We start from the raw sequence: 23,759 nt of genomic DNA, 5'->3' as shown, positions 1-23,759 counted from the left end.
GCAGTCGATGGAGGAAGGAGCCATGGGGCAGGTTGGGCAGCTGGACCCAGAGATATGACTGACCGAGATGGAGCTGGCCGTGGAGATCCAGGTGGAGCTGCGAGACTGTTGGGACTGAGCAATGAAACAGGTCCTGAGGGAAGGCCAGAGCCGGAGTGACGAGCAGCTGAGGTGGAGCCAGGGAGCCGGAGAACAGAAGCAGAGGCTAAATAACTGTGGATCAAGGAGGAGCTGGAGAGAAGGAAGAGCCAGACAGACTCAAAGGGGAGGAAGGACAAGGAACTTGTAAAGGACTGGAAGTCCGTCGCGTAGGCAGAGCAATAACTAACCAAGGTGGAACGGGAGGGATGAGGGAGCCTAGTGGAGCCGACTGGTCGACATGAAATAATATCAGCCTGATCAGCCTGTTAAATTACACAATGAAAGGCTGTAATGTATCAAAATATATATTTTTTATTTTATTTTATGTTCTAGATGTCCTGTAATGTGTTTATTATTATTATTATTATTATTTATTTTTTATATTAATTAATTTGTTTTATTTTATTGTTTTAATGTTCAAACAAATGTCAATAAATGTATTTGTAAAAAAAAAATGTATTATTTATTTATTATGTATATAGCACATCATTGTCATGTAAACGTACCCTAAGAGTGTAAAGAGGAGAAGCGTTGTAGAGAATAAATGGATGTTCACATACCGACAACTGATTAAAACGATACTCGGTTACTAACGCAACCTCGGTTCTCTCTAGAGAGGGAACGAGTATTACGTAAGTTTAGCTTACGCTACGGGAAAGATTCATCTTCTCGAGATACTGAAGCCAAAAAATTATCCTTAATTTTGTATAACTTGTCAACGCAGTGCAGCAGCTAGCAGACCTAGAGCAGGCCATCTCGCGTGCTCATTGGCTGCCCTGCGGGCAACTGCTGCAGCCTACCAGTGCGCCCGGCGTGACGTCACGCCCAATGAAGGGCGCCCACGCCTTTATAGCGTCACAGCCCACCAGATAGGCGTGGCTTAGCGTATAAAATAGGGGCTGTAGGCTGAATTCTCTGGTTTTTTGACGACTGAAGCGAAGTCGCTCGTGGCGTGAGCACGGCCGGTTACGCAATACTCGTTCCCTCTCTAGAGAGAACCGAGGTTACGTTAGTAACCGAGTATCGTTCTCTTACGAGAGGTTCTCTCGTATTGCGTAAGTTTAGCTTACGCTACGGGAACACTTTGTCAACGCCGTGCGCGCCAAGCATCCACATGAGACCCCGAGCTTAAGGGGAACCCCATAAGTGGAAAAAATGGCCAGCCACGCGGGCCATCACTTGTACATAAGCACACATAGGGAATACAGAGCAGCGCGCCGGTCTGTATAGTCATATGGCACATACCCTACTTAGTGCAGCTCAACCAGGAGAGCTGAGTCATGAACGTGATCTGAGCAGGAGATCTGGGCAGAATACACCTCTTTTCAGACTGACAACAGTTTAGCCTGCAAGGCAGGAACTTCTAGGTTATAAAACCTGACAAAGGTAGACGGGGAGCTCCAGCCCGCCGCTACACATATGTCATGGATAGAAATTCCACTGGACCATGCCCACGACGAGGCCACACCTCTCGTGGAATGAGCCCTGATGCCCAGAGGGCATTGCAGGCTTTTTGACGCGTAAGCTGCCGCTATAGCGTCCACTATCCATCTGGACAGGCTCTGTTTCGAGGAGGCAAGCCCCTTGGCGCGCCCACCAAACGAAACGAAAAGCTGTTCGAACGCCTGAAGGAGGCGGAGCGCGTAATGTAAAACCTCAGCGCTCTGACAGGGCAGAGGAGATTCACATCACTTTCGCTGTCAGATGCTGGGAGAGCTGACAGCGAAATAACTTGCGCTCTGAATGGAGTGCCCATCACTTTAGGGACATAACCATGTCTAGGTCTGAGGATGACTTTAGAGTCATTTGGTCCGAACTCAAGACACGACGCGCTGACAGACAGCGCGTGCAGATCCCCTACACGTTTTACTGACGACAGTGCAGTCAGAAAAACGGCTTTTAGTGATAGATATTTCAACTCCACGGAGTCTAGTGGTTCAAATGGAAAAGCTTTCAGGGCCTCGAGGACCAGTGAAAGATCCCACATGGGAACCGACGGGGGGCGCGGCGGATTCATCCTTCTAGCTCCTCTAAGGAAGCGGATGACCAACTCATGTCTTCCCAGTGACTGGCGTGCGTCGATTCCGCGAATGCTGCTACGGCCGCCACGTAAACTTTGAGCGTGGATGGGGATCTTCCCTTATCCAACAGCTCTTGTAGGAAAGTGAGCAGATGCGCCACCCCGCATGTCCGCGGGTCCAGACCTCTGTCGGTGCACCATCCAGAGAACACCGACCATTTAGACGCGTAGAGCCTTCTCGTGGAAGGGGCTCTAGACTGCGTGATCATGTTCATCACTCCTTCTGGCAGGGCAACGAGTACCCGTTGATCAACCATGCATGCAGAGACCAGCGCTCTGGATGGGGATGCCAGATCGTGCAGCGAGCTTGAGAGAGGAGATCTGCCCTCACCGGAATCGGCCACGGAGCTGTATGTGACAGCCGTGCCAGTTCCGGGAACCAAGTCTGATTCTCCCAACGCGGGGCTATGAGGAGCACCGAGTGGCGCGTTTCCCTGATCCTCTTGATCACCTGTGGCAACAGAGAGACCGGAGGGAAAGCATATAGCGGGAGGCTGGGCCAAACCTGGGCCAGCGCGTCCTCGTCCTTCGAGAAGAACATCGGGCATTGAGCGTTGTCTTTTGACGCAAACAGGTCGACTTCCGCTCTGCCGAATAGGCGCCACAGTTTCTGGACCGTTTGGGGGTGCAGGGACCATTCCCCTGGGGGAACATTGTCCGTGGACAGTCTGTCTGGGCCGTCGTTCAAATGGCCAGGCACATGCGCCGCCCTCAGCGACCAAATAAGGAGGCGTTCCATCAGATTGCAGAGATTTCTGGATCTGACACCGCCCTGACGGTTTACATAGGATACCACAGATGTGTTGTCCGAGCGGACAAGAACATGCTGGTCCTGTATTAACGGGAGGAAGCACTTCAGCGCGTTCTCGACCGCTATCATTTCCAGACAGTTTATGTGAAAACCCTTCTCCTGGTCTGACCACTGGCCAAAGGCCGGTCTGCCCTCGAACAGCGCGCCCCAACCCGAGTTGGACGCGTCTGTCGAGATGACCTTCCGATAAGAGATGGTTCCCATCATTACTCCATGCTGGTACCAATCGGCCACTAACCAGGGCTGCAGAGCTGTTATGCAGGTCTGAGTCACTCTGATTTTCTGGCCGCCAGACACCCAGGCTCGGCGAGGCGCGCGAGCGTTCAACCAGCGTTGGAGCGGGCGCATGCGCAGTAGGCCCAGCTGGAGCACCGCTGCAGCTGATGCCATTCAGCCCAACATCCTTTGAAATGTTTTCAAAGGGAGAAAGCTGCCCTTCTGGAAAGATGCGGCTAGGTGGCGAACACGGCGCGCGCGCTGTGTCGATAAACGAGCCGTCATGGTCACCGAGTCCAGTTCTATTCCTAAAAAGGAAATTGACTGGCTGGGCAGTAATGAGCTCTTGGTCCAGTTGACCGTGAGACCCAAGCTTTCCAGATGACTGAGAAGCACTGTTCTGTGAGACAGTAGTTCTGTCTCTGACTGTGCCAATATCAGCCAATCGTCCAGATAGTTCATTATGCGCAGCCCCTGACTTCTCAGGGGGGCGAGCGCCGCGTCCATGCACTTTGTAAATGTACGGGGTGCTAGGGACAGGCCGAACGGCAGGACGGTGTATTGATATGCCTGACCGTCGAAGGCGAATCTCAAAAATTGCCTGTGACGGGGTACTATCTGAATCTGAAAATAGGCATCCTTCAGATCTAGAGAAATAAACCAGTCCCTCGGGCGAACGTGCGCGAGGATTTTTCTGGTCGTAAGCATTTTGAACGGTCTTTTTACAAGCACTTTGTTCAAATATCTCAGATCTAGGATAGGTCTGAAGGCTCCGTCCTTCTTGGGTACGAGTAAATATCGGCTGTAAAAGCCTGACTCGCTCAGAGAAGGCGGCACCTTTTCTATAGCCCCTTTGCACAGCAGCTTTGCTATTTCTGCGTGAAGTAGGTGTGCTACTTCCGCATTCACTATCGTCGCGGTCCGGGCTTGAAAGCGCGGAGGACGGCGAACGAATTGAAGTGCATAGCCCTGCTTTATTGTGCTCAACACCCATTCTGAAATCCCTGGGATAGTTTCCCACGCAGCTATGTGAGCCGCCAGGGGGCGAATGGCCTCCGGGTTCAGACCGCCGCCATTTGCGGGCTTGTGAAACTGAACCTGGGCAATGGCCGCTCGCTGACAGCCGAGACCGGCTGACTTATGTGAGATGTCCCGATCATAAGGGATGGGGAACATACTTTTGCCACACTTTGACGCGCGAGCAGCGCTCTGGGCGGGAGAGCTCTCTGTAGGCGTGAGCGTGCGCACGCGGGCACGAGACTTACAACTGTATCTGACGCCCCGATCATAGCAGATGGGGAGCGTTTTATTAACGCCCTGTGTTTCGTGATAACACTTAAACGCACAGGCGGGACCCGGGGGAAGGTTTGTGTTAGCAAGCGTGAGCGCTCTCTGGCGGGCACGAGACTTACGTTCATAAGCTTCTTTGATCGTGTAACAGAGCGGGCAGATAGTGGGCACAGACCTGTGGACACATTTCTTACATTCAACACTCGAGCGGCTTTTCTGCGCTTTATGAGAGTGTGCTCTGTGAGTGACACGGGATTTTGAGTGCTTATGTGTAGGGGTGAACACTGGGGCGTGGGCACATTCACTACACTTAAAACACTGACGGCGTGAGCCGGACCAGACATTATACTCTTTTTGAGATTTCTCTGGGTCGCCGTGAAAACGGCGTTTGTGTGCAGGCGAGAGGGTGAATAAACCGGCTCGTTGGCTGCTAGTTGAACCACTGCAGTAGCCTGTTCGAAGGGGACTGACAGGGAAATGAACTTTGACGGCGGTCCGGCCGCAGCGGGACACGCGCGTCTTTTCTCTCCCGCTGTTAGGAGGGCTTCGCGTGCTCAGACTTCAGCGTGAGCCTTTGCCGAGGCCCTCTGGGGGGCGGCGGTCTGCGACGGCTGTCTGAGCGCGATCTAGGGCGGCCGCCCTGACGTCGCTGCGAAGGCTGATGCTGAGGCTGTGCTGGACGCTGGGTGCTGGTTCGCACAGGAGGCTGGCTTTGTCTCTCGCGAGAGCGGCCTGTGGCGGAACTCGAGCGTCGCGGCAGGAAGAGGTTCATGGCCTGCGTGGTCTTTTGCACCATAGAGAAGCGGTCAACAATCCCGTTCACCGCTGGGCCGAAGAGACCAGTGGGGGAAAGCGGCGCGTTCAGAAAGGTGGCTCGCTCAGTTTCCCTCATATCCGCGAGCGTTAACCAGAGGTGCCTCTCCGTCACGGTTAACGCGGCCATGGCTCGTCCGATGGCCTGGGCTGCAGCTTTGGTGGCGCGGAGAGAAAGATCCGTCGCGCTTCTCAAATCCGTAACCGCAGCTGGGTCCCGGCCCTTCTCATCCCATTCACGGAGGAGGTCGGCTTGCAGGATCTGAAGCACAGTCATCGAGTGTAGAGCAGACGCGGCCTGGCCGGAGGCGGCATAAGCGCGGCCGACCAAGGCGGAAGTGGCTCTGCAGGCTTTAGACGGGATGGCTGACCGTGACCGCCATCTCGCGGAGGGCGGGCAAAGGTGCGCTGCGACCGCCTCTTCCACAGGGGGAATCGCTGTGTACCCTTTCTCGGCGGCGCCGTCCACTCGGGAGAGCGACGCGGAGGCCTGTGACTGAAATCTAGCAGAAAAAGGTGAATTCCACGACTTCGTCAGCTCCGCATGAAGTTCCGGCAGGAATGGAGCGGGCCTGGTTTCTGAAACTGCGCGGCGGCGACTTTGAAGGAAGCAGCCGTCGAGCCTGTTCGGCGCGGGTTCCTTCGGCAGCGACCACTCGAGCCCGAGACGGTCGACAGCTAGCGTCAGCAGGCGCATAAGTTCCGCGTCAGCTCCAGCGCGGGTACGGGCGGATTCCTGGATTGACGAGGAGGCGGAGTGAAGCGACCATTCCTCGCTGTCTGATGCCAGGATAGAGCAGCAGTCTTTTGTGGCGTGTCCCACGGACTCATCCTCCGAAGTGACGGCAGTGAGGCTCGCAAGCGGCAGCTGCGCGTCAGTGAGGAGAGGTGGGGAAGGCGAGAGCGAGGCTCGAGGGAGGTTCTCCGGCGAGCGCGTCGCTGTGGCCACAGGTTCCGGCTGTCTCAGGGAACGGCGCTTCTTTCTGCGCGGTCCCACAGGGGGCAGAGTGACTGCTGTGGTGTTGAACGCTTCGAGTCGAGCCCGCAGGGTCGACAGCGGAAGCTCCTCACAGAGCTCGCAGCCCCCGGACGCGAGGGCGAGCTCTGCGTGTTCCAGGCCCAGGCAGAGAGCGCAGATCAGGTGGCAGTCTCCGGCGCTGAGCGGGGCTTTACACGAGCCGCAGGAAGTGCGACGCATCTTTAAAAAGACGCTCGCTGCTCTTTTAGAATGTTTTGCAAAAAGGATACGTCGCCGGATAGCGTAGCTCGCATGGATGGCTGAAGGTGGCGAAGACGGCCGGCTTCCTCAGCGCTGTCCTAAGCTGGCTGTTCGCTGTTCGACGGCGGCGGTGGCTTCTCTCAAATCCAGCGATGCGAAGAGCTCGCTGAAGAGTCGAAAAATCAGAGAATTCAGCCTACAGCCCCGATTTTATACGCTAAGCCACGCCTATCTGGTGGGCTGTGACGCTATAAAGGTGCGGGCGCCCTTCATTGGGCGTGACGTCACGCCGGGCGCACTGGTAGGCTGCAGCAGTTGCCCGCAGGGCAGCCAATGAGCACGCGAGATGGCCTGCTCTAGGTCTGCTAGCTGCTGCACTGCGTTGACAAGTTATACAAAATTAAGGATAATTTTTTGGCTTGAGTATCTCGAGAAGATGAATCTTTCCCGTAGCGTAAGCTAAACTTACGCAATACGAGAGAACCTCTCGTAAGAGAACTGCAGTTTACTGTAACATTCCAGAAATCCCCTACTGACACAGAGAGACTAAACATCCATAAATCAAATGAACTGGCCCTTTCAAGATTTTGCAGGAAATCCTCTTTCATGGAAGAGCATGTGACTTCTGTAAACACACACTAAATATAAAGCTTCCAAAAAGTGAGGCTTTTCCATTAAACCTACTGTAGGACTTCTCATTTTTGGAATCACTTCTCACCAGTGATTCCATTCAGGTTTTCTCCTTCAGTGATTCTGCTTGTTAACATCAGGTGTCTTCACCAATGCTCAATCATCTTTCCTACTGTATCTACTTAATAAAACTGTGGCAACATATTACAAGCAATATTATTGATTAAATTTAACAAATTAGAATTGAGAAAGAATTAATCAAATTAATTCCTTAAAAGTCAACCATTTAAAATGAGTAACATTTAAACAAAAATATCTGAATAACAGAGATGTTAAAGATGAATTTAGAACTATTTATTTTTTATTGCTGATAATAAGCTGATAACAAGCAGAATCATGGAAGGAAAGAGAAACACAAGAACTACAACTGACTTCAGCCACAGTCTTAGATGAAATCAACTGAAAGGACATTAAATCTCTCTTATTACTAACCAGACTGACTTTAATTCTGTAATTTGTCTAGTTCTTTTTGAGAATTAACAGAAGTTTAGATGTTAATGGTTTATTGAAAATATGTGTTAACCAATATGGGGATCAGTGTTTCATTTAGTTGAGCAGTTTGACTCAGGCTTTTCATGTCAGTTTGTGTTTTTTGTAATGGTGTTTGCCAAAACATTTAAATTGTTGCAAAGAAAAACAAAAGCGATCAGATGATAAAGTTTTAAACATTGTAAAGATAAATAGTTGCTAAGTCTTTTAACTGATCAAAACTTACTCGATATTGATAGATTTTCACCAATATCATTTTGTTGGCACAAATCTCTCTGCATTTTGAATTTTAAATACTTTACAGGATTTCTTTTTTTTTAAAATACACAGACATCAAGACTCAGCATATGAATCTCAACAATGGTGACATGCTTCATGCCGCAATGCATCCTGGGAGTCACCATCGTATAAAACTCATAGCTACCAGCATGCATTGCAGTATGTCACCAATGTTGAGATTCATATGCTGAGTCTTGATGTCTGTGTATTTTTTTTTTTTTTTAATCCTATAAAGTATTTAAAAATCAAAATGTAGAGTGATCTGTGCCAACAAAATTATATTGGTGAAAACCTATCAATTATTATTTTATAATCATTAGCAATATTTTTCAATATAGCAATATATAATAGCAACTATTTTTCTTTACAATGTTTAAGACTTTATCATCTGATCACCTTTGTTTATGGCTTGCTTTGCAGCAATTTAAATGGTTTGGCAAACTCAAACCACAAACTGACATGAAAAGCCTGAGTCAAACTGCACAACTAAATTAAACACTAGTGTCCATAATGGTGAACAAATATTTTCAATAAATCATTAACATCTAAACTTCTGTTGATTCTCAAAAATAACTGTAGACAAATGACAGAAATAAAGTCAGTCAGTTTAGTTCTTGTGTTTGTCTTTCCTTCGGTGATTCTGCTTGTTATCCGCTTATTATCAGCAATAAAAAATAAATAGTTCTAAATTCATCTTTAACATCTCTGTTATTCAGATATTTTTGTTTAAATGTTACTCATTTTAAATGGTTGACTTTTAAGGAATTAATTTAATTAATTCTTACTCAATTCTAATTTGTTAAATTTAATTAATAGTATTGCTTGTAATCTGTTGCCACAATTTTATTGAGTAGATATAGTGTATTACTTTTTACAGGAATTCTCACTTTTCTCACATAATTTCTCATCAGTGATTCAGGTCAAACGAATGTGAAATAATGATTATGTTAAAACACAACCTACACCATATCATCTTTTCTATTTGCAGGAAATCCTCTTTCAAGGAAGAGCATGTGACTTCTGCAAACACACTAAAAATAAAGCTTCCAAAGAGTGAGGCTTTTCCATTAAACCTACTGTTAGTAAGGAGGTTAAGTGACTTTTGACTTCAAGTCATGTTGCAAAGGTCCCCTTTGGTATGGAAGTACCTTAGGGCCATAGAAAAAAATGTATCCTAAGACACAAGTGAGATCACATTTTGTATCTTATATACGCACATTTTTTTTTAAATGGCCGCCGATCATACTTGAGATGCCCATATCTTTGCTTCTGTTATAGCTATAATGACAAATTTGGTATCAACGTGTACATTTTTGTGGTCAAGGAGTCCAATAAAATAGGTTCCAAGACTAAAAAAACAATAATGTTGTCCCTACCATGACAATTGGAAGTGAAGTATGCAATTTTTATTAAAAAACGCATGCCAAACACACAGTCCATTCACAACTTAATAATTTCTTCGTTTAGGTCTGCTTCGCATGCGCCCTTTACAGCACTGGCTGAAGACGTGGGTCCCGCGTCGAGCATGGGCATCCGGTCGTTTACGTCTTAAGGTAACTCAGAACTGTGTCACAGCTCTGGAGCCCTGGAAGGCGGTCGACTGGTATCAGACAGGTGTAAACCTGGGAGTAATCTCTAAACTGATAGTGGTTTCAACAGACGCCTCCAATTCGGGCTGGGGCGCCCTCTATGAGGGCAGACCAACTTTTGGCCTGTGGTCAAGCCAAGAAAAGAGCTTGCACATAAACTGTCTAGAGATGAAGGGGGTCGAGAACGCCTTGCGTTTCTTCCTTCCCCTTCTAAAGGGCCACCATGTCCCTGTCCGCACGGACAACATGTCGGTGATTTCCTACATAAATTGCCAGGGCAGTCTGAGATCACGGAACCTTCATGCACTGGCAGAACGCCTCCTTGTATGGGTTCAGCGCAACCTACTCTCGCTGAGAGCGGTGCATGTGCCAGGCCATCTGAATGTGGGTCCAGACAGGCTGTCCAGGGACAACGTTCCCCCAGGGGAATGGTCCCTCCACCCTCAGACAGTTCAGCTGTTGTGGGACACCTTTGGCACAGCAGAAGTCGATCTCTTTGCGTCTCAAGACAACGCTCAGTGTCCAATATGCTTCACAAAGAACAAGGATGCGCTGGCCCATCACTGACCCAGCCGCCCTCTCTATGCTTTCCCTCAGATCACGCTGTTATCACAGGTAATCAAGCGTATCAGGGAGAACGGTTCCTCTGTGCTTCTAGTAGCTCCGTTCTGGCCGAACCAAGTTTGGTTTCCGGAGCTGATGCAGCTTCAGAGCTTGGCTCCGTGGCCTGTCCCGTTGAGGAGAGATATCCTCTCACAGGCCGGGGGTACGATTTGGCGCCCACGACCCGAGCTTTGGGCTCTGCATGTGTGGGCCATCAACGGGTACCCATCAGTCTCCCCGACGGAGTGTTAAACACTATTACGCAAGCTAGAGCGCCCTCTACTAGACGGCTTTATGCTTCCAAGTGGTCAGTGTCCTCAGGCTGGTGTTCAGCTCGCAACCTGAATCCACAAGATTGCGGGGTGTCGGAGGTTCTCTCCTTCCTACAGGAGCTCTTGGATAAGGGTAGATCCCCATCCACGCTCAAGGTATATGTGGCGGCTATTGCTGCGTTTGTCAAACATTCGCATGGCCAGTCACTGGGTAGGAACGACCTTGTAGTCCGCTTCCTCAGGGGAGCTAGAAGGATGAACCCTCCTCGTCCCCCCTCGGTTCCCATATGGGATCTTTCCTTGGGCCTAATGACTCCAAGGTCATCCTCAAACCAAGACATGGTTATGCCCCCAAGGTACTTGCCACTCCTTTCAGAGCGCAAGTCATCTCCCTGTCAGCCCTCTTTGGATCTGACAGCGAGTCTGATGTGAATCTCCTTTGCCCAGATAGGGCCCTGAGAATTTATGTGGAACGTTCGGCTGATTTCAGACGGTCAGGACAGCTCTTTGTTTCGTTTGGTGGCCGATCTAAAGGTCTAGCTGCCTCAAAACATAGCCTTTCCAGGTGTAAAGTGGACGCTATATCACTGGCTTATACATCTAAGAGCCTTCGTTGCCCTCTGGGCGTCAGAGCTCATTCCACTAGAGGCATGCCTCTTCATGGGCCTCTTCCACACCCATTCGCGCGGTACGTGACGACTGAGGGCGCCGGCGCCCTCATTGGTGCTGACGTCACAAGCAGTCTCTCGATAGGTTGCAGCAGTTGCCGCCGAGCAGCTAATAGGCGCGTGAGCTGCCTCGCCTAGGTCTGCTAGCTGCAGCAAGTGCGTTTTAAATTAATACAAATTATAAGGATAATTTTTGGCTTCAGTATTCTCGAGAAAAGAGGTTTTCCCTCTAAGGTTTTTTTTTTTCCATAGTCAACTAGCTAGCTAGTTGTTAGTTATCTAACATTAAAAACATTTTTCTATTTAATGTGAAAATTATACGAACCTCAAAGTGTTAACCTGTCACCTCTGACCTTCAACAGCTGTCACAGCTCCTGGTGCAGATGGGATGTGTTGTTGCAGGAACTGATTTGGCTACTCCTGACTGGTCGAAATCTCATGCTACTTAGGACAAATGTAATGTACAGAAGTAGCTGCACTGCTTAAATACAAAATAAAAGTTTTTGAACGAAAAGATAAGTAAAGTCACTCTGTTGACATAATTTTTATGTGAAATGTGCATATTTACCCCAAATTGTCATGGCATGGGGAAAATTATAAAATTTTTAAACTTGAAACCAATTTTATTGTATTCCTTGACCACAAAAACTTACAATTTTCATTATAGCGATAACAGAAGCAAAGCTATGGGCTCTAGAGTATTTTCGGTGCATTGGTGGCCATTTTTGAAAAAACATGTTTATTTCTGATACAAAGTGTGATCTCCTTTGTGTCTTAGGATAAATTTATTTATATGACCCTAAGGTACTTCCATACCAAAGCCGACCTTTGCATCATGACTTGAATTCAAAGGCCTATTTTTTGTGCTTAACCTCCCTACTATGTAGGACTTACTTTTGGAATCACTTCTCATCAGTGATTCAGGTCAAACGACTGTGAAATAATCAGAATCAGAATCAGAATCAGAAAGAGCTTTATTGCCAAGTGTGCTTGCACACACAAGGAATTTGTTTTGGTACTGAGGCTTCCAGTGGACATATACAAATACAAATACAACATGAAACATAATACTACAAATTATAAGAATAAAAAAAATAAAATATAAATATATGAGAATAAAACTATCACAGTTGGGTTTAGTCAGAATAGACATTTTCAGATTTACAGATTATGAACCTATTTACAGTGTTTTGAATATTATAAATAAATAAATCTACATATAAGTATCACCTGAGTTGTAGGATATTGCACTAAACAGTGGGAGTATTGCACTTACAGGCATATGCCTTGGGAGGAGTGTTAACTGTTCAGGAGGGAAATGGCCTGTGGGAAGAAACTGTTCCTGTGCCGAGATGTTCTTGTGGCCAGTGATCTGAGTCTCCGTCTAGACGGTAACAGTTCAAACAGGTGGTGTCCAGGGTGAGTGGAGTCTGTGATGATTTTACCTGCTCTCTTCCTCACTCTGGAAGAGTACAGGTCCTGGAGGTTTGGCAGGGGGGCACCAATGATCCTCTCCGCAGTCCGGACTGTCCGTTGTAGTCTCCTGATGTCTGATTTGGTAGCTGAACAGAACCAGACAGTGATGGAAGCGCACAAGACAGACTCAATGACGGCTGAGTAGAACTGAATCAGCAGATCCTGTGGCAGGTTGAACTTCCTCAGCTGGCGAAGGAAGTACAGTCTCTGCTGGGCCTTTTTCACAGTGGAGTCAATGTGATTGTCCCACTTCAGGTTCTGAGAGATGATAGTGCCCAGGAACCTGAATGACTCCACTGCTTCCACAGTGCTGTTCATGATGGTGAGTGGGGGGAGTGCTGGGCTGTTCCTCCTGAAGTCCACGATCATCTCCACTGTTTTGAGCGTGTTCAGCTCAAGGTTGTTATAACTGCACCAGGCAGCCAGCTGTTCAACCTCCAGTCTGTAAGCAGACTCGTCACCGTTTTGGATGAGACCGATGACAGTGGTGTCGTCTGCAAATTTCAGGAGCTTGACAGTTGGGTCTTTAAAAGTGCAGTCATTAGTGTACAGGGAGAAGAGCAGTGGGGAGAGAACGCACCCTTGGGGGGCACCAGTGCTGGTGGTGAGAGTCCTGGATGTGTGTTTCCCCAGTCTCACTCGCTGCTGCCGGTCCGTCAGGAAGCTGGTGATCCACTGACAAATCGAGGATGGTATGGAGAGCTGGGTCAGTTTGGCTGTGAGAAGACCAGACATGATGGTATTGAAGGCCGAACTGAAGTCCACAAAGAGGATCCTTGCATACGTCCCTGGTCTGTCGAGATGTTGCAGGATATAATGCAGTCCCATGTTGACTGCATCATCCACAGACCTGTTTGCTCTGTAAGCAAACTGAAGGGGATCCAGCAAGGGTCCAGTGAGGTCCTTCAGGTGGGCCAGCACCAGTCTTTCAAACGACTTCATGACCACAGACGTGAGAGCGACAGGTCTGTAGTCATTTAGTCCAGTGATTTCGGGTTTTTTGGGGACAGGAATGATAGTGGAGCGTTTGAAGCAGCAGGGAACTTCACACTGCTCCAATGATCTGTTGAAGATCTGCGTGAAGACTGGGGCCAGTTGGTCAGCGCAGGCTTTTAAACAAGCAGATGAGATGCCGTCTGGGCCTGAGGCTTTCCTAGTCTTCTGTTCTTTGAAGACTCGGCTCACGTCCTCCACACAGACCTTAAGCTCAGGTTGGATGGCAGGAGGGGGGAGTGATAATTGGAGTGCAGGAGGTGATGGTGAAAGTCTGAAGTGCAGATCAGACCGGGTGTGTGGTGTGAATGAGGGCTTTTCAAACCGGCAGTAAAATGAATTTAAATCGTCAGCCAGGTGTTGATTGTCCACAGATCGAGGGGATGGTGACTTGTAGTTGGTGATGTTCCTCAGGCCATTCCAGACTGATGATGGGTCGTTGGATGAAAACTGGTTTTTCAGTTTATCAGAGTAGTTCCTTTTAGCAACTCTGATCTCCTTTGTCAATCTGTTTCTGGCCTGGTTATACAAGATTTTACCCCCACTTCTGTAAGCATCCTCTTTGGCATGACGAAGGTGTTTGAGTTTCCCAGTAAACCATGGTTTATCATTAGTGAATGATAAGAATGTCCTGGTAGGAATGCATGTATCCTCACAGAAACTTATATATGATGTTACAGTATCTGTGAGCTCATCCAGATCATTGGTAGCAGCTTCAAAAACAGTCCAATCAGTGCAATCAAAGCAGGCCTGTAGATTCTGCTCTGCTTCATTAGTCCATCTTTTTACAGTCCTTATTCCAGGTTTAGCTGATTTCAGTTTCTGCCTGTAGGTCGGTATGAGATGAACCAAACAGTGATCAGAGAGCCCCAAAGCTGCCCGTGGGACGGAGTGATACGCATTTCTTATTGTGGTGTAACAGTGGTCCAGTATATTACCGTCTCTGGTGGGACATGTAACGTGCTGTCTGTATTTTGGTAGTTCACGGGAAAGATTTGCTTTGTTAAAATCCCCAAGAATGATTAAAAGAGAGTCTGGGTACCTTTGTTCCGTTTCAGATATTTGTTCAGCCAGCTGTTGTAGCGCCGCGCTCACGCACGCGTCTGGAGGGATGTAAACATTCACGAGAATGAAAGAAGAAAATTCCAGAGGCGAGTAGAAGGGTTTACAGTTTATGAAATGTGCCTCTAAATTAGGAGAGCACATCTTCTTCAGTGTTGTTACATCTGAACACCAACTTTCGTTAATGTAGAAACACAATCCACCACCTCTCTTTTTCCCCGTTAGCTCCGCGATGCGATCCGCTCGTAACAGCTGGAAGCCCGGCAGATGTATTGCGTTGTCCGGTATGGCTTCACTCAGCCAGGTTTCAGCGAAGCACAAAGCAGCAGAGTTTAAAAAACCCTTGTTAGTGTGGGTGAGGAGAAGAAGTTCATCCGTTTTGTTAGGAAGGGATCGGAGATTCGCGAGATGAATACTGGGGAGTGCAGTGCGCAGGCCGCGCTCGCGGAGTTTAACCAGCGCGCCGGCTCGCTTCCCGCGTTTGCGTCTGAACGCGCGTTTGAACAACAACGCTGCACCTCCGACGAGAATGTCCAGCAAAACGTCCGAATAATCAAAAACTGTAGAAAAGGTTTCTGGTGTGTGTTTCCTAATGTCCAGTAGTTCGTCTTTGGTGAAACTGATAGGAAAAGAATGACTAAACGCAGAACAAACGAACAAAAACAACACAATAGCTGGAGAGCTCCACACCGAGGCAGCCATCCGCGGCGCCATCTTGGAGCTATAGTGGAGCTATAATAATGATTATGTTAAAACACAACCAACACCTTTAGATCATATTTTCGATTTGTTCATCTGGCTTTTGTAACTCATGTACAGCAGCCAAACTACATCTAAAGTTAATGATGTGAGAGCACATGGTCAAGAGCACAACTAAAACAAACACTGATCACCATAATCTTTAAACATTCAGGTTTTCTCCTTCAGTGATTCTGCTTGTTAACATCAGGTGTCTTCAATAATGCTCAATCATCACTCAATTGTTCACTTAATTTTCTCATTAACTTTCAGTGTTCATTTAACACTCCCCAGCAGGCACAGTACGTCAATGTGACGTCAGGCAGACGTTGGACTCCAACTAATCCAACGTCAGTCAGACGTCATATTTTGGTTGAAAATGAAAATCAGGTTGACGTCTAAACCCCACGTTTGTTTGACGTCAAGCTTCAACGTCACACAGATGTTGAATTTTGGTTGGAATAAACACTGCAAAAAAATGTGACATATATGGCAGCGCATTAAATCTGTGAAGATCTCAGCAGAGGAAGAGTGAACATCTCAAACAGCATTACCAGCTTCACTTATTACTAACCAGACTCACTTTATTTCATTTCTGGTTTAATGAGATCAATAGTTGTATTTTAAAGTCACCATGATGGTGGTAAGTGTTTGCTTTAGTTGGACTCTTGGCCATTGACTCTTTAGTGTAAATATTCTCTGGCTGCTATAATTGTGTGTTTTTATGAAGCACATTAATTGTGGCAAAAAAGCCTAGAGAAAATTAGATTAGGTGATGATGGTTGTTTATTGATGATGAAGTCATCATCATATAATTGCCTGAAAGTTTTGATAACTTTGTACTTGTGTTTTTAATGTTTTAAAACAGAACCCATTTTATTTTACAGTATGAAAGCAACGTTATATCAAATAATATAAAGGATTGTAAAAAAATTTAGTGCATTAAACATTTTCTTCAACATTATTACTTAGACATCAAGAATCAGTGTATGACTCTCAACAATGGTGACAATAAATTAAATGCTTCATGCTGCAGTGCATGCTGGGTACCACCAATCAAAACTCACCCATATCTCCCATCATGCACTGCGGCATTAATAAATTATGCAGGATTTTTTGAGTTGATCTGATTATCTTGATATTTTGTTTGATTGTCACCATTGTTGAGATTCATACGCTGTTTCTTGATGTCTGTGTGCGTCTAAGTAATGCCATAGATTAAAGGTTTTTGTGCACTAAATAGTTTTTAAAAAACAAGTATATTCTATGATAAACAACACTGCTAGATATGCTGTAGAATCAAATGATTTCTATTATGAATAAAGCAATATTAAAACCACAAGTCCCATTTAATCAATGCATTAGACACTGAAAAAGATCAGGGACTCAGGAAATTACACAATGATATCATCATCAGCAATAAACAGCCAACATCACCTGATCTCATGGCTTTTTTTAGCTACAACCATTGTGCTTTGTAAACACACAATTATAGCAGCCAGAGAAAATCTGAGAAAATCTCTTTATATTAAAGAGTTAAGGGTCAAGAGCACAACTAAAGCAAACGCTCACCACCATCTTGGTGACTTTAAAATACAACTATTGATTTCATTCAAATGGAAATTAAAAAAAGTAAATCTGGTTAGTTTTAAGTGAAGCTGGTTATAAGTCTACGGCCATGCATTTCACCTTTTTGTTTGGTTTATTCCAACCAAAATTCAACGACTGCCCAACGTTGGAGCCTGACGTAAAACAAACATTGGATTTAGACGTCAACCCGACTTTCATTTTCAACCAAAATCCAACGTCTGGCCGACGTTGTAGTCTATATCCTGTGCCTGCTGGGTCTGCTCAGAAATTAATTGGGTCGCTTAAAATGTCTCAATTCCATGATGTTGAAGTTACATGAACAAATTATGTTTGTTTAATGTAACCCAGTTATGTGGGACCTGTTGACATAAAAAAGTTAATTAAAGCCAACAAATATATATATATATATTTTTTTTTTTTGAGTCTGGTAACATTCCAGAAATCCCCTACTGACACAGAGAGACTAAACATCCATAAATCAAATAAGTTTCAAGATGAACTGGCCCTTTCCAGATCCTCTTTCAAGGAAGAGCATGTGACTTCTGCAAACACACACTAAAAATAAAGCTTCCCAAAAGTGAGGCTTTTACATTAAACCTACTGTAGGACTTCTCACTTTTGGCATTCACTTTCAGTCGCCCTACCCATAATTACATAAATATGGAGCAGCGTTACTGACCAAGACACCACAACACTCCACCAAAGAGACTGAGATTGAGAACTTGTGACACACTAAAATGTCTGCAAAACAACAACTAAGCCACCACGGACACGATGAAAACGGTAAGTGCATTTTAAAATAAAGCTTGTTGTTTTTCTAAATATCTATGTCTGTTTGCACTGCATTAAAGCTAATTTGTTTTATTTGCAGATGAAGACTGTGACATGCCCACTAACGAACATGAACATAGTGAAAATGGTAAATATAATTCAATAGTTGGTCTATATTTACTTACATTTACTTACTTACTGCATAAACTCTTCATTTTAGTATCATTTGTTAATTTGCATATTTTATTTTGTGTGTTTATTTACTTCTTTATTTTCTCAATGTAGTTTGTTATATGCGTTTCTGAATATTTGTGAACACTAAATGAACTAGGTCAATGAAACAGGCCATTGCTGTCATATTTAGAAAAAATCTGAAATATGCATCTGAAAATTATATTATGTAAAAATATATTATTACCACAGTATGAATATGCAGGCAAAGAAAATCTCACACTGAATCACACCAAATATAGAAATATTAGCTTGCAAGGTTGAGTAAAACCTACGGAGCCCGGGACGTCACCTCTGGGAGAAAAAACAAAACAATCCGTGGCGACAGTTATGTAATCCGTCCCCTCAGTTTATAAACAGTAGGCTACTCACGAATTCTTAAACTGTTCCCTCGGTTCAATAAATCAAGCCCATGGATTAATAAATCGTACCCACGAGTTCCTAATCCATGCTCTCAGATTTGTAAACCGTGCCTTTCAATCTACCAATAAATTCATTAACCATGCCCACGCTTTCGCAATCCGTTCCCACAGGTTTGTAAACTGTACTCACGGATTTGTGGCCCGCCCTCATTTTAGAAGAACAGCAAGCGGTACGTTGTTAATGAATCTTATTGTATATTGTTTTATTGTGTATTAAGTGGAATACATCAAATTGTCTTAACTGCGTCTGCATGCTTAAAGTGATTCTCAATTGTAGCAGGTATGGGGTGAGCCGAACCTATACTAGCTGCGTTTGGACACCTTTTGGTTAAATCCGATGAATCCGAACACGGTGTTTACATGAACGATAAATAAAGTAATTAGGTTGATGTGCGCGTTTATATGTCACAAGCTTCAAACCGGAATTTATTATTTGACATGCGAACACTGCAGGAATATACTGCCGCTGTTCGCACATAACTATTCTCCTCTATTGCTTCTTTATTTGTTTTAAACAGCAGACTTAATATTTATCCATCTCTGGTCATGATTTGGAGACAATGAGCACATGAACTGTTTTGCCGGTATGCTTATATCAAGCGCCCAAACCCCACGTCTGTGGATGAGAGTCTGAAACAAGGACTAGTGGGCCGTTGTGCTTCTTCACTTCACAGACACTGAGTGAAATGAGAATTTTAGGATAACAGGACATTCATTTAGCCTATATGACACTTTATTCAACAGGAAGAACAGCTCGTTCCGTGCTTCATACGTCATTACGCTATTTCAACGCCATTGCACATGCGCAGGCCTTTCGGATTCAGTTTTCAATCCGATCAAGTTTTACATGTTCTCTCGATCGGATTACAAAAGGAACAAACCACCCCTTTCAATCCGATCGATTAAGGTGTTTACATGAAGGTTTTATTATATTATAAGGGTATATTGTAAATAATAATACATGTAAACGCAGCTACTGAGTGGGGGCCCCAGGCAAAATTAATCACTGAGGCCCTTTTAAAAAATATATATAAAAGTTTTATATATAATATATTAATCTATAAGATTTTTGTTAATATATCTTCATTACCTAGATATAATTATACGAAATACAAAAAGTAGTCAAAACCATCTAACGCATAATTAGTTAATTTTTACAACATTTGCTTATTATTTTAATGAACAAAATGTCAATCTTCATCTTTATAACAGCAGATACAATACAATACAACAATCTTCAAGATGCAGTAGTACAATCTTCACATGTACAAAGGATTGTCACCTTTAAAACAGTCCTTTGTGTCTCTCCAGTGCAGGAACAAGCAGTGCTAGAAATATTTGGTTAGCATCTTAATTTAACCTTTTATTTTTATTATTTTATCTGTTCATTAACTAATTATGTTAACTCAACTAATTTAATGTAAAGAGCTGGATATTATTAGTAACCAATAAATAATAAGTAAATAATGTCAACTAAATGTATTGATTAGAGTTGCCATAGACTAAAGATTTTTCTAGTCGACTAGTAGTCATTCATTTAAGCAATTAACGTTTATATTAATTAAATACTGGGTGCATGGAGGAATACAGCCCTTTTCCGCACTCAAGCGCATGCATAAATCTTGCGCAAAGCACCGGCAAAAGCAGGCTAATGATAATAAATGTGTCTGAAATTTTTTTAATAAACTAGTGTTTTTTTAAATCAGTGTCGACTGCAAACATATCTCCATCTCCGATGTAAAATGGATGCGCCTTTAGAGAGAAATGCACCTTTCATACGGATTATCCATCAGTGGGCACGATTTGTTAAACCGAGGGAACAGTTTAAGAATTTGTGAGTACGGTTTATAAACTGAGGGAACGTCGCTACGGATAGATTTTTTTTTCTCCCACAGGTTACGTCGCGGCTCTGTAAAAACCAACTTGTCACATTTACAATGTTCTATAATGTTCAGCGCAAAATGGCGTACATTTATATGAGCTTTTTTTTTCATTTATTTTTTTTACATATGTGTCTATTTGCACTGCGTTAAAGCTCATCTGTTTCATTTGCAGATTTAGATTCTGATATACCTTCTACCAAACAGCGGCAGAACAGTGGTAAAAATGAAATCGATGAGATTACTATAAAAAAGTCAAAAGCACAAGATACATCAAATGTAAGCGATGTCATAGGCATGATTGACACATATGACAGACCAGCAGAAGCCAGTGCAGAAGGCATTTATGCTAAATAAGGATACACACCAAAGGGGAGAATTCCCAAGATTGAATACGTTGCAGAAGCAGGATTTGGACGAGCTCGGGCTGAATACAGTGTATTTGAGGCAGAAGCCAGAGGCCCTAATGCCGGTGTTAGGGCTGAAGTCAGTGTGGTTAAAGTTGGAGCAATGGGTCGAGCTGAAGTCGCCTGTCTATCAGCTAAAGCCGGTCCAGTTGCTGGGAAAGTGGGACTTGGATTTGACACGGGTGCATCTATTGGTGTGGACGGGTTGGAGCTCAAAATGCTGGGAACTGGATTCACAAATGGTCCAAAAATGAGTGTATCTGCTCTGGGTTCAGAAGCGTCCGTGTCATGTTCAGTCATGTAGTCATAGAGGTATCAATTACCTTTAAATATTTATGTGTAACATTTTACTACCACACCATGAAGACAAAAAAAAAATTGTTTAAACTTAAACCAGTTTTAATGCAGAATTAGTAATGTTGTTGAGCTATAAGTACACAGAATTATACTTTAACAATATGAAAATAATCCACTGATGGCAAGTTTGAAGAACCCAAGTGTTTTATTGACATGAAAAGAACTTAAACAAAACATCAAGTTAAAGAACTAAACTTGGCTTGACTTGGCTGGTATGCAGGAAAGGAGAGCAGAACAGTGGCCGTTTTTAATGAATGAATGTCATTGGAGAAGAGGCTTCACTACACTGAATAAACCGCTTTTGTGAGGAAACACCTGATCAGTTAATGAATCAACAGCCTGTTCGCTAATCTTCAACGTTTTACACTGAACAATACTTTTATTGTGAACAATATGTAGATTTTACTATGATAAAAATGTTATTTTATAAGGGAAGGCAGAGAAGGAAATCTTGCGACAGGTAGGACTAAGGCATTACCATAGTATTTAATAATAAAATTAAGTGGTATTGTATTTTGTCTAAAGAAAGTAACAAATACTGATGTTTTCTTTCTGTGGCTGTCAGGCTTTGTGATAAGATTTGAATTATAATGACTATTATAATGTATGCATATATGATGCTGATATTATGGATTTTTGTGAATAAAGACAAAAGTAATAATTTAATTATAAATATTGTGTTGTTTAATTAAAATAAAATATGAAGTGTTGTGTCAACTTCTGTGCCCCTAATGATAATGATCCATTTTAATGAATGATGGTAACATTATATATATATATATATATATATATATATATATATATATATATATATATATATATATAATTTTAATGAATTAAATATGTATTAAATTACAAATTAAGTTTTTATTGTAGGCTAATCTTAAATGTAGTTTTTTTGCGCCCTGCAATGACAAGTACTTTTCAGCTAACAGAGATGTTTAGGCTTTTTTTTTTCGCAGTAAAGCACATTTCACAAAGAATGCAGCCAGCATAAAAGCTACTGATTCTATGGCTTTTGAAAAGTATGTTTTCATATTTTAAGAATTTGCTACTGACTATTCAAATGCGAGTTTTGAGCAGAGTAGCGCTTGCTTGTCGTTTCTACGATCACAAATGCAGACATGGTTTTATGTTTACATAGTGTTCTCACGCCCATAGGGCGTAATACATAAGTCTTTATAATCAGTAATTATGTCCTCAATGAAATAAACCTTTCCAATCTGATGCGGTCTGGTCTAGTCGCGCTGGCAAAGTTGATCGATCAAAGCACTTATGCCGCGCCCGTTCAGGATGCTGACAACCAAACAAATCCTCGCGCAGATTTGCCCAGGGGAATTTCTCAGGTTTTTCTCAGTGGATCTGAAATATGCTTATTTTCACATCCAGATAACGGCCCATCACAGGTCATTCTTGAGATTCGCTTTCGGGGAGCAGGCTTATAAGTACACGGTACTACCGTTCGGTCTATCTCTAGCACCCCGTACATCTACGAAGTGCATGGACGCAGCTCTCGCCCCGCTGAGACAACGGGGAGTGCGAGTGTTAAACTACCTCGACGATTGGCTGGTTCTAGCACAATCGGAGGCGCAGTTAATAGCTCACAGATCCTGGCTCCTCAGCCATCTAGAATGCCTAGGTCTCCGGATCAATGCTTCCAGAAACGCGCTGTCTCCCAGTCAGAGCATTTCCTTCCTGGGGACAGTCACAAACTCTCTACAAATGAGAGCGCAGCTTACATCAGAGCGCGTGTTCACCATTCAGCGCCTAGCCACGTCGTTCAGAGCGGGCCCTTGCGCACCTCTCTAGAAATTTCAGAGGATGTTAGGTCTCATGGCCTCAGCATCATCAGTACTCCAGCTGGGTCTACTGTAAATGCGTCCTCTTTGAGTGTGTAGAGAGTGTGTGTACATGTACATGCGAGTGTGTAGAGTGTTGCAGCAATCTTTCGGCTATTCAATCAAAAGGGGCCAAACTAAATCTATAGAAAAAAAGAAAAGAAAAAAAACACCAATTTTTTACTTCTCATTAAATCACTGTCTTTAAGGAAAATAAATAAGGCTCTAATTCTGTCCCTTTGCATTCCTTGCTCCCCAAGAAAATCCTCAATTTTATCTTCCAATTCTTGCCTTCTTTGACTCTGTTCACTGCATCTCCTACATCTAAATAAAACATGTTTCACATCTTCATGTGTTTGACATTCTGTGCATAAACCATTTCTTTTTCCTACCAGCTTCAGTGTTGCATTCAATCCTGTAATTCCCATTCTTAATCTTAATCAAATTTTTTCCCTGCCTATTTTTCATATGAATTATTTTTCCTCCAGCCTGTTTCTTAATGTTGTAATATTGCCTAGCCTTAGGTTCTGCTTCCCATTCTTGTTGTCATTTCTTTGTTATTTCAAATTGTATTTTCGCTTCTCCTTTCCATATTAAAAACTATTAGACCAGCCTGAAGAGTACTTTTTATTTCATTGTTATGGATTTGTTTGTGCTTTTGCTTTTTGTATTGCTGTTTACTTGTCTTTAAAAATGCTTTTAAATTCATAGTTAAGCTAGAAGTTTTAGCTTTGGTATCGAAATTGCAATAGAGGATTTAATTTTTGAATTTTTTCACAAGCATCTTAAAATGTTGGGAGTCATATCTGCGTGTTTTTGTCGTGGCTGGTAAAA

The 23,759-nt window shown here is 44.0% G+C and overlaps 2 protein-coding genes and 2 long non-coding RNA genes across 4 annotated transcripts in view; 3 read left to right on the top strand and 1 right to left on the bottom strand.

Annotated features, from left to right (window-relative positions):
- Positions 1-23,759, bottom strand: part of LOC143746128 (uncharacterized) — a 188,177-nt gene that overhangs the window by 59,028 nt on the left and 105,390 nt on the right. The window lies entirely within an intron of this gene.
- The window catches only part of LOC143746073 (uncharacterized), a 326,821-nt gene that overhangs the window by 232,493 nt on the left and 70,569 nt on the right, over positions 1-23,759 (top strand). The window lies entirely within an intron of this gene.
- The window catches only part of LOC143746129 (uncharacterized), a 78,357-nt gene that overhangs the window by 33,361 nt on the left and 21,237 nt on the right, over positions 1-23,759 (top strand). The gene's annotated exons all lie outside the window — the stretch shown is intronic.
- On the top strand, positions 17,659-21,697 carry LOC143746131 (uncharacterized). Its single transcript, XR_013206444.1, has 3 exons — positions 17,659-17,802; positions 17,891-17,938; positions 20,499-21,697. It is a non-coding gene; the product is annotated as an uncharacterized LOC143746131 (long non-coding RNA).

This window comes from Siphateles boraxobius, unplaced genomic scaffold (assembly GCF_051911475.1).
Source record: "Siphateles boraxobius isolate OS27281-9 unplaced genomic scaffold, OSU_SipBor_1 21, whole genome shotgun sequence".
Lineage (NCBI taxonomy): Eukaryota > Metazoa > Chordata > Actinopteri > Cypriniformes > Leuciscidae > Siphateles > Siphateles boraxobius.
The sequence above is the reverse complement of the archived record's forward strand: the minus strand, read 5'-3'. Positions and strand labels throughout refer to the sequence as shown.